A 15,792-nucleotide genomic window follows, 5' to 3' on the forward strand; every position below is an offset into this window, starting at 1 on the left:
ACTTGAGAAAAGATAGTATTTGCTGGAGAAAGATTTTATAGAACCCAGTAGAAGTGAGTGGAGTTCACCATTCATACTTGTTCCAAAACCAGATAAAACTGATCATAGGAAGGTGAATAGTGTGACAAAAACAGATTCATTCCCATTACCAAGAATCATCGATGACTGTATTGATAAGATCGAGAATGTCAAGTATGTCACTAAATTCGACCTTCTCAAAGGATTTTGGAAAATTCCACTAACGGAAAGGGCAAGGAAATTTCTGCTTTCGTGGCTCCAGATGGACTTTACCAATATAAAGTAATGGTCGCCATGTACATTTCAGCGTCTCATGAATATGATTACCTCTGATCTAGACAACTGTGATGCTTACATCGATGATGTCATCTACAACGACATGTGGAAAGAAAGTGTAGCAACAATTCGAAAATTCTTTGACAGAATCACTGATGCATATGTGACAATTAATTTATCTAAAAGTGGGTTCTGCCGTGCTAGTGTAAATGTTCTAGAACATATCGTGGGGCATAGACAAGTTAAACCTATAGATGCTATGGTCAAAGCTATCTCTGAATTCCCTGTGCCTTTAAATAAAAAAAATTGATGCAATTTTAAGTATGGCCAGATACTATCGGAAATTTTGTTCCAAGTTTTGTATAATTGCTGAACTCCTGACAAATTTAATGAGTAAGAAAAACACGTTCCTTTGGTTGGAATGAAAACTGTCAGGTGGCTTTTGACAAGTTCAAAGCCATGCGCAAAAGAGCGCCAGTTCTTACAGCTCCAAATTCCAGCCAATTATTTAAGCTGTCTGTTGATACAAGTGATGTTGGGGATGGAGCCATTTTGATTCAAGAAGATGAAATTGGTATTGATCATCCAGTGTGCTATTTTTCTAAGAAATTAAATAACCACCAAAGAAATTATTCAACAGTCGAGAAGGAATGTTTGACTTTGATACTGGCATTGCAACATTTTGAAGTTTACATTAGTTCAGCCCCTTCCTCGATTATTGTGTTTAGTGACCACAACCCCGTTACCTTCATCGGCAAGATGAAAGATAAAAATCAAAGACTGTTAAGGTAGAGTTTGTTGTTATAAGAATATGATATTTACATTAGGCACATCAAGGGAAACGATAATGTTATAGCAGACGCACTTTCCCGTGTTTAACAATATATTTTTTTGATGTACTCTGTGTGTAATTTATATGAGCTCTTTTTAGCATCGTGTATAATTAGTCTGTGTAAAAAAGAAATCTTTATACTATAATATCTTTCTTTTTCTTTATGGGGGAAGAGTTATGTATATTTGATTTGATATATATCTGATTTAATTGTTTGTAAGTTTTAAAATCTTTTTATTTTTTTTAAGTTCATCATATGTCAAAATAATGTAGTTCTGTTTACTAGGAACTTGATATTTTTTCCAGAAAATAGTTTGACTGTGTCTGTTCATTTCAAACCCTTCGATAAAATTGTTTTTCTGCCTTAGTAAGATCTAACTCTGAGATATTGACCAATGAGTTAGTAACAGTTAATTAGTTTTTGCTACAGAGTGCTTACTATTTGTCTTACACACACACATACACACACACACACACACACACACACACACACACACACAGAGCTGTGGGCGAGTCGTCACCAGCGCTCGACTTTAGCGGTCACTGCCATCTTATATCTGTCCGAGTGGGTTTGAGTCTCGAGCTCGGCTAATGTAGATATATGAGAAAGCTGCCAGTAGCTTTCCGTCGGTCGATGCACTCACCTGTGTTTTCCCAGGTACGTCCTCCACCACCTATACAGGCGGTCATATATAGCCTATCTAACGCTAAAAATTGGCGTTAAGCCACAAACCAACAATAACAATAGCAGCAGCATTATCACGCTATATATATATATATATATATATATATATATATATATATATATATATATATATATATATATATATATATATATATATATATATATATATATATATATATATAATTTACTAATGTTGCTTTACAAATGTTTATCATTTGTCTTTGCATAAATCTGAATTGTATTAAACATATTGTAGAAAATGAAGGATGAATGGGTCTCCTGTAATACAATAACCTCCCTTAATTTTCCAACTTTTTAAGTGTGAACATTATGAGATACAGAGAAAATTCAAGAAACAAATTAAGTAAGGAATATTTATAATCCAAGCCAATAAGACGATTTTCTGTTATTTTCATAATTTAATGCAAGCAAGTAGATGTGTATGCTTTCTATGAACGTTTAGTGGCTTCTCTTCGCCATTGTTTTGGATACATTAAAATCAGACATAACAGCCGATGTAAAATATCTGTCGCATTACTTAATTTACCTACCTCTATATCGCTACTGGTTGCTAAGAAAGGTATCAGAATAAGTCTATATTCTTATGTTACGTGTTTAGGCTCGAATAAAAAGTAACACAAGAAAGAGTGAAAGCAACAAGCTTTGAAAAATTTAAAACTTATTTCCCTGGATAAATACTGTAAAAAAAGAACTTACGGTTTTAAAAGTCAAATCCAAAAAAATAATCCAAGAATAATCCACGAATCAAATTTTAGAAGTCCTAATATTGCAATGTTCTAATGAATTCAACTTCAAGTCCCGACGAAGAATCCTGGATGGAAGGCGATGACGTATGCCGTATCCTGTACTGTGTTGAAGACGACGGTTCTTTGTAGAAACACAGATAAATAATCCGGTGTTTGAATTAATGAAATTTGTTTGTTCAAGAATTCTGAATGAGCACTCAAAATATTTACAGAGGAACGAATTAATCTTTAAGAATAAAAATAATTCGAATAAATATTAAAATGTAGTTCCCAAAATGATACAACAAAAGAAACATCTTTACGTCTCAGTGTTTAGAAACCCAGCTGAGATAATTCTCTAAGCAATGGTGTAAAACTTGAATTTTGCTCAAAACAGATGCCCGATAAGAGTCACGTGATCATGTTTAAATCACATTCTCTCAGCGTTGCCCTGACAAGAACCAATTATTTTACTCAAAGAATAAAATAAAAAAAGTTGTTTACTGCACCAAAATTTAGTTACAAGTAGTGGGTGACGTAGCCAACACAGCTTCGATCTCAGCCTTATTATTCCCACAATAAAACTATAAAAGACTTGTTCACGTAGCTGTTACTAATTTTGAATTAAGATCGAGAACCAGGTCAGCCTTATGTGTTTACTAAAATAAACAGTCAAGGTCAAACTATTTTCTGGAAAAAGTATCGAGTTCCTAGTAAACAGAACTGCATTATTTTGACACATAATGAAATTAAAAAATAAAAAGATTTTAAAACTTACCATCAATTAAATCGGATAAAAATTAAATCAAATATACATAACAATATATTGCTATAAGATGGAAGCAAAATAATATCAATATTGTTTCATTGGGTGGTCATATGATATTATCGTAGCAGCAGAGAAAGCATAACGATGAAATAGTGTCAGATAATATTATGCAGTAACTGAAAAAAATACAACCATAAATTCGTTTCTGTGCATTTAACTTGTACGTGTATTACATTTAGACAATGATAATTTCCAATTCAGTACGTGTTTCCAACCGATCATTCAATTATATTTAATGAATAAGTAAAATAATAAATAGACGACAGTTATGTCGCAAACAAAGTGATCCTGCATCTCCAAACGGTTTCAAATTAGTAGCAAAAAGAAAAGACAATACATTTATTATAATGAAACGAAGCATATAAAACAACACTATCGATGTCGAGCATATGGAATATTCCTGTTAAATAATAACTTCTTATATAAGATAGGCTTTGTCAATCATTGTATAGAGTATAAAGGACATGAGTTAAAAGATACATATACTGTCAAATACACATCACCAAAAAATCAATCTAATTATTATATATCTCTTAACTAGGTATAGATTAATATCATTGCGATCAATATGATATCGCTAGTGCCGCTGCCACCTTTGTCGCTACAGTGGCAATATCACATTCGAAGATGCTCTGTATTGACATTTAGGAATTTCATATGCCTTAAGTGTATTAGTAAAATCCCTATTTATATTTTTGGTCATATTTCATTTTTCTCATTATTGCTCTTCTTTATAAGTGTGTTCTCTCTCTTCCGTCAGAATGAAAACACACAGTAAGATACATGTATTTCATCATTCAGGAGACACCATCCAACAGCAGCTGAAAAATAACTGCAACCAGTTCCAGGTGGTGATGAGGTATTACACCTTTTAATTTGATTTCAACATGAATCCTGCAAATGATTAGTAACTCACCTTACATGAACTGTTCTCTCTCGATATTCTATCACCCATGCATTATACGGATGCATTTGACACTCTCTAAAATCGACATATTGTTACGAAAACTTAAATATAGTACACATAAGAAAGGGCTAAAATCTATACCAGTAAACCAATACAAATTAATTAATTCTGATTAAAGATGTTATTCTATGGATTTGGTCTATGATGCTAATACAGTGCCTTCCCCCTCGTCACCACTTTGAACATTCAGTCTGCTCAAGAAATCTGTTCACGAAAATAAAATCATTTCATTTCCGTTTGAAAACAGCAATTAGTTTGACAAAATACACAATCTGAAGCATTGTCTATAAAAACTAAATTTGGTAAAGTTAGATGTCCAGCAAGTAATGTAAACGTCTCTACATCAATGCAGCAATGAAGCCGTTTATCACATTTGACACAGAATGGAGCAAAACTCAATTCAATTCAACAGATTTTGCTGTAAAATTATATAGTCAAAATGAAATATTTGGTATTTGTTTCATTGAATTTTGCAAATATTTAAATCATCCAAATAGAAATGCAAGGCTATAATAACCTGCATATGTCACATTTTAATCAACGTTCGATACATACTTCAATCAATGGTTGAGTCTTGGCTCGATGAATTGCTTGATAATTTGAATACAATACTAGCAAGATAATATTTGCAAAATAGTGTTGATGATGAATTATGTATTGTTACAAGCCAGGGGTATTTGCTTGACCGAGTGATGTCAAACCCTGTCGCGATTACAGGTAGAAGTGACAAGTTTACCCCAAATTTCCAAAGACTTCTAACAGGAATCGTGCCAGGGTTTGAGACCACTCGGTCAAGAATATACCCCTGGCTTGTAGCTAAAAAATATCTGGTGGCAGCGGTGGGATCTGTAGTCACAAGTTTACCCCAAATTTCCAAAGACTTCTATACAACTTCAGTTGTAAATTAGAAAACCCGCCGTGTCCATTCTATATATAAATTTTTACTCTAATCAATGCAAGACCACACATCTTACAACTTACCAAATATACATCAACCGCACATCTGCAAAGTTTCTCTTCATAAACCGTCGGCTTTTCACGTCGTAGAAACTATACAACAATTCCCTAATACAGAGAACTATTTTAACTGTGCCACCTTATCCCTGTCAATTCATGGTTTCCAGGCACATATATGTAATAATTTGTTCCGAGTACTGGGAAAGAATGTGTTTGATTTGGCGTAGGATAATACGTCCCGGCTTAACGGCCTCGACATTCCTACGCTCGTATAAAACTCTTTCTTTCCGCCCACTTGGAACAAAGGACATATGTGACTTTGCATATCACACCGGCGCAATCCCGACTATTCGTTACCGATTTTGAATAGAATATTAGCAACACAATCTTGGCAAAATTATGATGATGATGAAGAAAATGATTTTCGTTTGAATAAGAGTTCTCAAACATTAATTGACACCTTGTCAATTTGTACATCAACACAGATGGGATTTTATCTCATAAATTAATAGTCTTTGGTTTGTCACATTTGATCGAGAAAAAACTAAAAGGTATTATTAGGCAGAAAATAGGTCCAAGAAAATTAAGTAAGGACTTTTGATAGTACGGTCAAATCAAGTTGCATTCCCACATTTCATATTTCGGTGCAAACAAAGGGATGAGTTTCTAGGAACTGGTATGTATTTCTTATAAACATGTCTTTTTTTAATCTCACGTCTTGTTTGAAAAGATCATAGGTAAGCGTACTTAGCGCGTGGGCAGGGATATTCCAAGGATTAATCAACTGATTGTCCAAATAATTTCGTACATACACAGATATATCTACATATATAATAATATTTTTTCAAATGTATGTAGTTGTAGTTGTGATTAATAAAATGTGAAATTATTTACAACAGGTAATGATTTCACAACAATTGTTTATCATGTGTTGTCTCAATCAACATCAACAGTCCACATAAACTAACTCAAATTTCTCGGCCTTGATACCGTGAAATGCATATAAATTGCTCGATGCGTCTTAGGATACTCTATCATTATTTTCGGCGGCAAAAGCGGTCATTTTCACCCAGTATGACTGCAGTTGTCAAATTACAAACGTGACATGTTTGAATAATTTAAAATGTATACCAATCAATCATTCTAAATACTTTATAAATGCACTATTAGTGATTATTTTAAGTTGTAAAAGTAGTTCTAGACTGGTTTGTGATACGAAAATATTAGGTGTGAGATACGGAATTCGCAATACTGAATCACAGATTGGACATCTGTATCGAACGCCAGATCAGTCATGTACGATTAAATGGGTATGCAATAAGGGCAATAATGTGATAAACGTGTTGTTACCCCCTCCCAACAGGGGGCGTTTGTTATCGAAATATTGATCTATTAGTGCATACGTCTACGTCCACGTGCAAGTTAAACGGAAATGGTGTTGTCAGAGTCATTATCTACCCGCTACAATGGAAAGTAAATCATGTTTGGACTAGTGTTTCTAATAAGTTGCTGAAAATATATTGAACTATTCATGAATGTCCTGATGTACCACAACCAAGAATGTTTGAAAACAAGTTCTCAATAATCCCAATAAATATTGCTAGTGCAAAACGTCAATGGACACATTATAATTCTCATGAATAATTAAAATAAAAAACTCCTCTCACATTACATTTGCACACATCTGTAAATAATTGTAAATGATTATGGAGAATGATCATATAATAGGATTGAATAATATGTTTGCGAAATCTCTTTTATGTACACGAGGACGTGACCTATGTAACAATAACATGTTCAACAGATAATTCTAACGCAGAAAAATGGGATTAGTCTTATTGAAAACAAGACTGAAATTGAAATCTCGTTACGTGAACATCTCGCTTACAACTTAAAAGAAATGACAAAAGTCAGGTGTTCAAAAACACCATTCACAACCCTTAATAACAGTCATTACTAAAGTCGAGCTCACAATGTAAATGTAATATATAGAGTGAATCAAAATAACAACCGTGACTTAAGTAACTTTATCATGCATATTGGTCTTCTCTGTATATAAACAGCCATTAAATGATAAGCCAAAACATAACAATTAAATAACCCTTTATGGTAATTCATAGAAATTCTATACCGGCCTATATGTAATTCTTACGTATTATTCTGGCCTCATACGTTTGATTTAGAAATATAACTTTATTACTCTGAGCACTGAAATACAAGAAAAGCAACATTGTTTCATTTGTTCTTTCTTTAAAAGCGAATTTACAACACCGTTGTTTTGTTTCGATCAGATTTCGTATGACACATGCTCTCAAGTGATATATGTTGTCAACTGTCTGTCAGCTTCCCACTTGAACAGAAATGACTTTGCACTAATCGTTGATTTCAGTTCCGAAGTTATGACATATTGTGATATTAAAAAAGATACATTAAATTCTTTTTTAACTGTAACGTTAGTTTCAGGTTATTAAGTATTCAGTTTAAGATGGGATTGCTTTCGTAAAATGACTCAAACGGTTTAAGTGATTCCTATTGAAAAAAGTAATATAGAATAAAAGTCAGAAAACGTTAACGAATAAAAATAGATGAAATAATCCAATACATTGAAAATTATGTCATATTTTATCATTTGAAGTTTATTGTATGCAAGTAGATAGATGGGCCTCACTAATAATTTGCTAGGCTATGTGATTTGTTTTCTGTTTTTGCTAGGGAACTTATGAATATAAAAGAAATAAGAACAATTATTAAAACAATCCACATATATTCATAATACATGTTCCAGGTGATGTGCAATTCAGATTTTTATATCAATCATTTTAAAGACACATATACACTGACATGGTAAATGATGAATTAAATTTCTTAACATGTTACTGTAAAATTTGCATATTTAGATGTTGTGAAAGTCAGATATCTTTCAGCATATATATATATATATATATATATATATATATATATATATATATATATATATATATATATATATATATATATACTCTTAATTTGGAAATTTGGTTACCGGTAATTTACTTTTACTCTGAAGGGGTCGAAATTAATCAGGTCTAAATACTTAGCGTTCTTTGTGGAATCGACATATATAAAAAATATTTAAACCCAAATCTTTGAATGTACAGAGGGAATACATGACCTTATAAAATGACACATTGTGGTATAATTTTAATTAATTGTCAAAGAGAAATAAATCATATTTTTAAAGGTGCGTATTATTATTATTTGTTTACATGTGTTAATTAGAATTTCTTATTGGATAATTGGAGCCACAAAAATCATGTCGATAACAATTTCATATATTTCTATCACGAGTCACTGTTATAAATTCTTTAAATGTACGAACGCATCAAATTAATTTAACCTTGTGTGGTTTTCTTTCATGTAATGATCCAAATATGTGGTGCAATGATGAAAGTAGTTGCATCCATGGACATTGTGGATGACACCAATATAATTCTACGTTACTTGCGTGTTTGGCATTTAAGTGAATCATTTTGCCAGCATGAATACGATAATCTTTATTGTTGGTTATTGAAGACAAAACTACCTTATTCTTTATAATGACATATGACTGTTTAGATCAATACTGTTCTTCTCTCCCATCTGGAATGATATCGTGTTTTTTCCAGTACTATCTCCTTTTGGTATATGAAAGAAATATATAAGTGATTTTGTGAGATAGTGAAATTCCACTAAATGTATCCTTATTTGTTTGCAGTAAAGAATGGAATTAGCATATTATTTTGCAACTCAAATTAATAAAATATATTTTATTATTTATGATATTTCAACGTGTGCATGATGCAGTCCCATTGTAGAATAAAGAAGGAAAACCTTTGACTGTTGCCTTTCATTCCATGACCTGCCATTTTGCGATCGTTCTGCATACACCATGACAAAATTACCGTGATATTCATCATCTCAAGTGCCTTCTTCGCCAATAATTACCCACTGCGTGTCCTGGGTTGTAGAACTGGCCCGACATGTTCTCACTACGTGTCATAAGAGGCGACTAAGTGGCGGCAACCTGTTTGCCGTATGTTGTGTCCCATATCGTCTGAGGAAATGATGCTGGTAGTTGAGCAGAAGCTTTCCAATGCAATACACTGCTTTGGCCTATACTTCTTCTAGACGGATGGTCGTGATGGGACTTGTCCTGACTAATCAGCTGGTGACGCCGATCCCTAAGAAATATTCATTTACTCGCTCCCTTACTTTATCTTTCTTCTTGTATCTCTCATGATACCACTGTTGCGCCTACAGTCTATCCCTTTAGCTTTCGCCAACTCTCAGAGGACTTCCTAGAAGGCGGTGGCTTAAATGGGTAATCGGGAGGTAATTTTACCGACTGAGTATAACATCTGTGTATCCCTGGCACTTGAAAAGTGTCCACTTGTTTTGCTCACTGGTGGGTGGGGAGCACGGGTGATGAACATTCATAAAAAGCAACATAAACGCACGAAAACTGTATCTGATTACTATGACGAACCATGAAGTGTGTAGTCGTTTCCATGCTTCGTGGTTATCCAATTACAATCAAAAGATGTTTCAAGACCGTTTGCGGCACTTTCTCCGTTTGTAATTGAACGGGATGAATCGGCACACCAAAAAGTGTAAAAGAAGTTAAATTCGGGTTGCCTTCTGGTTGAAAGTGAGCAACGAGGGCAAACATAAAATATCCAGAAAAAGAAAACTTTCTTCGATATTTCAATAACTTCATTCGCTCACACAACACTCAATACGTCCAAAGGCGCGATTCGCTGTCGTGACTTGGCTGGAGTCAGCGACACATATATCATTGAAGGAATGAAAAACTAAAGTGTCACTGCGGTCTCTAGAATAGGTATTAAACGTAATAACATTCTGCAGGACACCAACACCATTGTACTCACCTTCAAAAAACCAACTGTACCCAGAGTGGTCAAAGCTGGCTTTCTGCAAGTGAAGTTTGAGGTGTACGTGCTGAACCCGCTTCGATGCTATAAGTGTCAGAAATATAGCCATCATGAAGACCGATGCTCAAAAAGCCAAATATGTGCCTAATGCAGAGACCATTCACATCAGGAATCTAAGTGTAGAGCAACACCGCATTTCGTCATCTGTGAGCACCAAGCCAATTCCAGGGATCGTGATACATGGAGACAGGAGAAGGAAATACTGAGGGTAAAGTACGCTTTTAGCATTCCCTATCCAGAGGCCAGAAAGCGTGTACAGGCGAAAACATCCCTTCCTGGCCCATCCTTCTCCACTGTAGTGAAAAACAATCCCAAAACAACGAAGGACGCTCAAACTCAGACAGATTCACTCAATTCACTATCGAGCTCTTACCACCCCCACCCCCCGATTATCAAGCATATATAAACACGGCATTTAATCAAACAACTTTCAATAATACCCCATCACTGAAATCACCAAAGAGTAAAAATAAATCTCAAGGTAATAGGCAGCAAAAGGGGTCAGATGACCACATTAAACTCTATAATAGGTTTGGAGACATTGAGAACATGGATGCAGAAGAACCTACTCCGTGCGCTTAAGGTGGCTCCAGACCTAGAACCAAAAAATTGATCTCCGTACTTCTCCAGAGAAATAACTACACAGATTGCCCCCGCGAAAGGTCTAACCTAGCTCCAGAATCTTCACTTTAATCATCTAATAAAGAACACCATCATACAATGGAAATGTCGAGGACTTAAAGCCAACTACAATGATGTTCTTATGCTTTTAAATGAACATGGTCATGCAGTACTATGCCTTCAGAAAACATTCTTCAAAGATACGGATAACATCACACTTAAAAACTACTTCCTGTATAACACATACTTTCAGAATGTTGACATGGCCTCAGGAGGAATTTCTCTTGTTGTGAACGATAGAGCTTTCATAGCGTCATCCCTTTAAACACAAATTTGCAAGCCATTGCTGTAAGCGTCACTACGTTTTGTTCTATTTACATACCACAAAATACCAACCTACAACCAAATGAATTGGACAAATTTGTTCTACTTGGGAATTGTAATGCCCATAACATTTTATGGGGATCAAACAACGTAATCGACAGGGGCACAAATGTGGAAGATTTCATTTCTAGACACGACGTGTGGGTATATAACACCAAATCACCGACACATTTACACCCAGGAACGGATACATACACGTGATTCATTTGACATTTGGTTCTCCTTTGCTACTTTTGGATTATATTTGGAAGGTCAATGATGACCATTACAGCAGTGACTACTTTCCAATCTCTCATAAGGACACCAACGTTACAATCGTTGAAGCAATTCCACAATGGAATTTAAAGAAGGCCGACTGGGCCAAGTTTGAAACACTTTGTACAGCTAAGCGTAACTGGGATACTGTTTTAAACAACAATGACCCTATTTACTATTTTACTTCTGTCTTAATCAAGATTGCAGATGAATCCATTCCCACGTCTTCACCGAATGGTAACAAATCTCCCCAAAACCGCGGTTCACCAAATAATGTAAAGAAACCATTAGACAACGCATTGAAGCACGGAACAAATTTAACAATCGTCCAACCCTCGAAAATTTAACTAAGTACCGTATTGTTCAGACCAAATCTCGTCACACGATTAAAGAAAGTAAAAGAGCATCATGGAAAAATATGTTTCAACTTTAAATTCTCTTTCCTCTATAAAGAATGTTTGGGACACGATCCATGAAATAAATGGAAAGGGAAAACACAATTCTTTCCGACATTGAAACTAAACAAGAATTTCGAGTCCAAACATAACATAGTTAATATACATGCTGATATTTTCTCTAAAGATTCCCCATCGTCTAATTATTCAGAAGACTTCCGAAGATTAAAATCTCAAAAAAAAAAAAAAAAAAAAAAAATAAAAGAAATAAAAAAATAAACAAAACACGGTTAAATTCACATCGATTAACTCAGAAAGTTATAATCAACTGTTTTCTCTGTTGGAGCTTATGGAATCTTTGAATAAGTCCCGTGATACATCTGTTGGGACTGACGACATACATTACCAGTTTTTGAAACGCCTACTAGAACCATCATTAACATGTCTTCTGAAAATCTTCAATGATTTATGGATTACTGGTAATGTACTCAAAATTTGGAAGGAAGCAACAGTAATACCAGTTCCAAACCAGGTAAACATAGCGTAGATCCTACCAACTATCGACCATTGCTCTGACAATCTGTGTTTGCAAAACAATTTAACGACTGATCAATTCTCGGCTTGTATGGTACTTCGAAACTAACAATTTCATATCTCCTTTCCAAAGTGGCTTTCGTTATGGCCCTAGCACCAGTGATCATCTGGTTAGACTGGAAACATTTATTCGCCGACTCATTTATCAAGAAGGAACAGTTAGTAGCGGTTTTCTTTGATTAGAAAAAGCCTGTGACACAATATGGAAGTACAGGATACTTAATGACCTTTACGATCTGGGTCTAAAAGGTCGTCTGCCCTCTTTCATATCGAAATAGAGTTCAGGCCAGAATGAAAACTGGACGAAATAACACTTGGCTCGATTGTATACCAGGCGAACAAACATAACCAAAACCAAATTATTTGGAACAGTATGGATGTGCATTTGTGATCTATGAAACATATTTAAGCAGGTTGGCTATACTTGTTCTGATCCTTTTCAAAGTGAACCTTTTAGAAGAAGCATCCACAAGTGGTAATTTCAAATAAAATATATTGACTACGTAAATCTTGGCATGAATCTTGGACAGATGGCGCCATTTGTACAGACTCTTTTCATGCAAAAATGCGAGTACAAAATCTTTTGACATGCAAAGAAAATCAATTTATGAAGCTGCCGACCTTTTGTCTCTTTGCTTGCATGTTCATTCAGGCAAGATTGTCTGTGGTTTCTTGTTTCTATAAATACAAATTTATATGCTCATTTTAGATAACAAATCTAATTAATTAGTTTTTAATTATATAAATATTTATATGTTACGCTTTAGGTATATATTCCGTTCCGTTTTAATTACAATTAACCTGTGTAAAGCATTTGCACACAATCACACACTGATAGCTATCACATTTGGGGACACCTTCAGACTTATGTCCGGTATGGAATTTTCATTGCTCATGTTTTGATGTATAAAGTGCGTATACATATGCTGAATGATAAAGAAATTAAATAGCAACATTAGATTACCACTTGTTGAAACATGGTAGAATTAAAAAGTGTACAAATTAAAAGTGAATCTGATTTTACAGGGGAAAATACACCAACTTTATACATATCTCTAAGGCATACAAATATATAAATTCTGTCATAATCCCTATCCCGACATTTTCTTTATAGCCGTTTGTGTCCGCAGATCGAGAAAATATTCAGAAAGCAAGGAGTGTAACATTGCAGTCACATTTTGTTTCTCCATCTCTCTCTCTCTCTGTCTCTCTCTCTGTCTCTGTCTCTCTCTCTCTCTCTCTCTATATATATATATGTATATATATATATATATATATATATATATATATATATATATATATATATATATATATATATATATATATATATATATATGGAGAGAGGGAGAGAGAGAGAGAGAGAGAGAGAGACTAATCACATACTTAATATGATTATCTATCTATCTATCTAATGTATCTATCTATCTATCTTTCTAAAACTCTATCTCGATCTATCTGTTAGTACGTTAGGGTCACAAACTAAGTAACGTAAGAAAAGCAAAACCATCCATTCGTGTACAACTTAACAATTAAATTGCCAAAGTTATAAATGAACATGTGAGGAACTTAAAGTAATTTCAAGTGAATCCAAAGTACTCTTAATAAAGGTAAACAAAAATCCTAAACGAATGAAAAGTTCCTTATAAAATATAAAATATAACAGGTCCAGAATAATATTAGACAGAATTACTGTTTAATACAAGTGATACTATCATACAGGTTAGAGAATTTTAAATTTTACCTACTGTTATTAAGCATTCTTCTATAGGGATCAAGGGATGGCACTTTCCGTTATCTGTCTGGTGTATACTTATAAAAATTATCTATAATTAATTCTATTATACCTTGATTTCTTTCATAGGAATCCGAAATGACTGTGTAGATACATGAGAACTAATTACTAGGACGTCATGCGAGTGTGTCTGCTACACATGAGTGCATATAACACCGACTGAGTAACATCATTTTTCTGTGATGTGTGCTTAGTCGTGAGGGAATATGGGCTGGTGTGTGCAGGCAAGGCAATGGGTGCCGTTTACCCGCGGACCTGGGTTTGAAACTCCGTAGAGTATGAATTAAAAATTCTCTTACCTGTATGATAGCATTATTTGTATTAGTATATACATTAAACATTATCCATCTAACTTATACTCTAATTTCACCTCTATCTACTCAGAACTGTGCTTTAGTTAACAAACCTTTATCACAAGGAAAGCTAATTGCTCGAGCCATATTTTGAAATGACGGATTACTTAATTAATATGCCTAGAACAACATGAAGACAGTTATATGTGATGTATTTTCGACAATTAGTATACAATTTATAGACTCTAAGGCTTGCATATTATAAGAACTGATTCTGTCTGGCATCTGGACGATATTTCAAAAGACTGAAATGTATTCGCATCTGTACAAGATTATTGCTCTGAAAGCCAGTTCTTAATAATGAAATAATATTACTTTTAAACGAAAATCAGTTCAATATTTTGCTTTATAAAACCACTGTCTGATATAAACAAAAAATATCTCGATAACAGGAAATCATATTTCAAAATTATAAATAATATTTAGAAATAACGAAATCTAATTCATTTTAACGATATAAAGAAAAAAATCCCCCAAAATGTTTGAAATTATTTTAGTCAAGGAACTCTGTAAGATTCGACACACGTGCACCTTATAAAACTGATTAGGCTTTGAACCTGAATCTAAAATTAAAATCCAATATGATAATATTATCCAAGATAATAATCAGTTCACCTAATTTAACGTAGTAGTTACTTCAGATTTTTTTCTTCTTGTGAAATATTAAATGCAACCGTGGAAGTAATTACTGCAAGGGAGCTTTGATGACAAGAAACAAAAGAAGAAGAAAAGAAACGAAAAAATAGAAGGAAGACGAAATATTGAAAATGAAAGAATAAAAAATAATCATACAGATGCAATACGTATACGCATACCTATTAATGCTTGTATATGTTCACTCATATATAGATGGTTATTGTCATCAAGAATAGTTGGTAAATCAAATCTTTATAACCTCTCTTTAGCATATATTAAGATAGGCCATTTTTATCCTTCCATCCGTCATTAGATGTATGTAAGTCTATCCATGAAAATATTTCTTCGAATCTGAACTAAATTATACCCAATTTGGGACGGTGGTCTTTTTCTGGAATTAAAATGTAGTAGGATGAGTAGATTTCAGTGGTCTCGGATCGTTCATGCATTCCACATGGCAGAGGGGATTGGGACGTATGTCT

The sequence above is a fragment of the Sinohyriopsis cumingii genome, chromosome 7 (genome assembly GCF_028554795.1).
Source record: "Sinohyriopsis cumingii isolate HCF-2022 chromosome 7, ASM2855479v2, whole genome shotgun sequence".
NCBI classification, from domain to species: domain Eukaryota; kingdom Metazoa; phylum Mollusca; class Bivalvia; order Unionida; family Unionidae; genus Sinohyriopsis; species Sinohyriopsis cumingii.